Here is a 2,640-nt window from a genome sequence, read left to right on the forward strand (position 1 = left end):
GACATATCAGAGTCATGCCAGGCTGCTGGTAAGAGTTCTCCTCTCCTTTGTGTTCATATTCCAGTTTGTAGAATTTCATGAGAAAGCCAGACTGCGGCAGTTATAATCTTAAAGGAGATGAGGATAGAAGGAGCATATTCACCTTATAAGTCTTGAACAGATTCAGACTTCTTACTGCCAAATTCCTGGTATGCTCAGTAATAAAGTGTGGCTTGCAAGCATGTCAGCACTTAATGGGGCCTCGAATCAAGTACTCATCCCACCAACAACCATTGGGACCAAAATTGGTTCAGTGCTTATTATTTTACACCATTTATACCGAGGATTTTGTGACCTTTCCTAAGGAGCTAAAACCAAAACTGTAACAGAAGAGGCTTTCAGATAAAGGTAGAACAGAACTAGAACATACACTTAGAAATCCTTTCCATTATGGGTGATGGTCAGTGAACATAATTTCTTGTACAGATTTTGAAGCTTATGTAGCCTACACAGTGTAATATGGGCTATATAGAGAGGAAGAAAAAGTCCATTTCCCCAAGCATAGGGTATTTTTAGAGGTTTTATTCCCCTAGGTTCTACATAAACCTCTCAAGTAGTCCAGTCATGGTAGGGTTATGTTTGGATATAGAACAAAATGCCGCAAAAGCCAGTGGAAGGTTTGACCCTGAAGCAGATGACCATTGTCAGCTTTGATTTTATTGCCAAAGTTTGTAAATATTATTTCTAGTGTAGGCCAAACAACTGTGGCTGTCTGGATACTTGCTTGTTTGTGGTACCGGTTAACATTCTTCTCTGATTTCAGTCTGATTATCCTGATGTGGGCTGGGTCTGAAGAGACTTTCTTAGATCTTTACTTTTAAAGAAGAGCCTTGTTTTAAATGCCCCAGTCATCAGCCCTTAATGTTGCAGATCCTTCCTCTGGAGAACACCGTCCATTTTCTGATAGTTTCCAGAGGTTTCCAGAGGTTTGCTTACTGCAGCAGGAGATGTGAGACCACATCCAGTTCTGTGCTTTGCCAGGGACATCTGTGGGATTTGAGACAATTCATTGAGTCTATGGTCCGTGGTATTTTATAACTGGGGATCTGAAAATGAGACTGGTGGGATTATTATTTATATACATTATAACATCAGGTCAGATCCTAGCTGTGGACACCCATCGTGCTAATCACCATACACAAACAGGGTAAGAGGCAGGTTGTACCTCAAAAAGTGTTTCATCTGAGTGTAATGAAACAAAGAAATTAACAGTCAGAATCCAATAGAACTGCTAAGCAGGTATTCTTTTATTGGCAGTGCTGGGGTCACCCTGGGGATTCTCCACCATAAGGGCTCCCAAGAATTAGCAAGGGACATCAGTTTACATACACACAATCATACATATTCATTACATTTCCTAGAAAGGGGTGTCTTATGATAATGAGTTCCCAGAGTTCATTTGCATAATCTGAGCATGCATAGTGAAAATAGGGTGAGGGTCTTCGGTGGTTGGGGGAGGAAGTAAGTAGTCTTCTTCACAGTGTTCACTAGTTGACCCTTTTTGCAGAGCGTGCGCTGTGAAGTAAAAGTCCAGGTGCCTCCTAAGTCAGCAAAATCAGTTTCCCTGTAATAGGGTCTCCATGTCTCTGTGTTAGAGCCCCCCCTTATCTCATTCTAGGAGCTGCCCAAGTGTCCACTGAAGGCCTTGAGTCTGCTATCAGTGATTTACATAGGGAGCCTAACGACTGCTTCAATCTTACCTAAACGGACAAAGGGACCTAAGGAAACAGTTGAGGAGTCAGGAGTCCTTGAGAAACGAATGAAGCAAAACACAAGCAAAGCTTTCATACATCACAGTTTAGTCTTATTAATTGTTAGAAATTCATTTGTTTGAGCCCTTTCATTCGCTTTCAGTAACCTAGGAGACGGCAGCTGGTTGCCTTTGAAGGAGCAGTTTGGCAGCGCTCCTCAGCACAAAAGGCAGGCATGACATGAGGCTTGAGTCCATTACAAGTGCCCATCTTAAAGAGAGTTTGGAAGAAGACTACCAAGATCACACGTTTGTGTATTTGGTGTAAAAAGCCATAGCAGTGCTCAGTTTGATCTATTTGCTTTTAGATGTTGTATACATTTAAATGTGGAACAAAGCAAAACATTAAAAATGTGAACTTCAACGAGGACTTCTCTTTTCATATGAAACTGTCTGGTTTCAACATGCAAAGGCCACAGTGTGCTCACATCCATGGGAGAGGGAGTGATTTGGCAGAGCTGTGCTGGCCTGCGAGTAGCACACTGAGAAGCATGCTCCCGCACTAGTATTTCACCCACCCCCAATGGCTTTTATCCACGCAAAGCTTGTGTGCTGCAAAACCTTGAGTATCAACTGTGTTTGCAAAGCCTGTGTGATAATTAACTTATCCGGAACACATAGGACTTTACTTTGCCTGGTGGCTTTCCAGAGGAAAAAAAATGGAGAAAATTTTCCTTTCTCTTCACTTTTCTGGAGAACGAGTGACAGGGTGTGAAAACTTTTGTTTGAAAAAGCAAATTTGAGGGTGACGAGGCCAGAAAGCCGCCGTCACCCTGCTGAGGGTCACAACTGCTGAGCCCCGGGCACAGCCGCGCTGCCGGGCCCCGCCGCACAGAGACCGGCCCCCGGCC

Source organism: Athene cunicularia (genome assembly GCF_003259725.1).
Source record: "Athene cunicularia isolate RWA chromosome 5 unlocalized genomic scaffold, athCun1 chr5_part1, whole genome shotgun sequence".
NCBI lineage: Eukaryota > Metazoa > Chordata > Aves > Strigiformes > Strigidae > Athene > Athene cunicularia.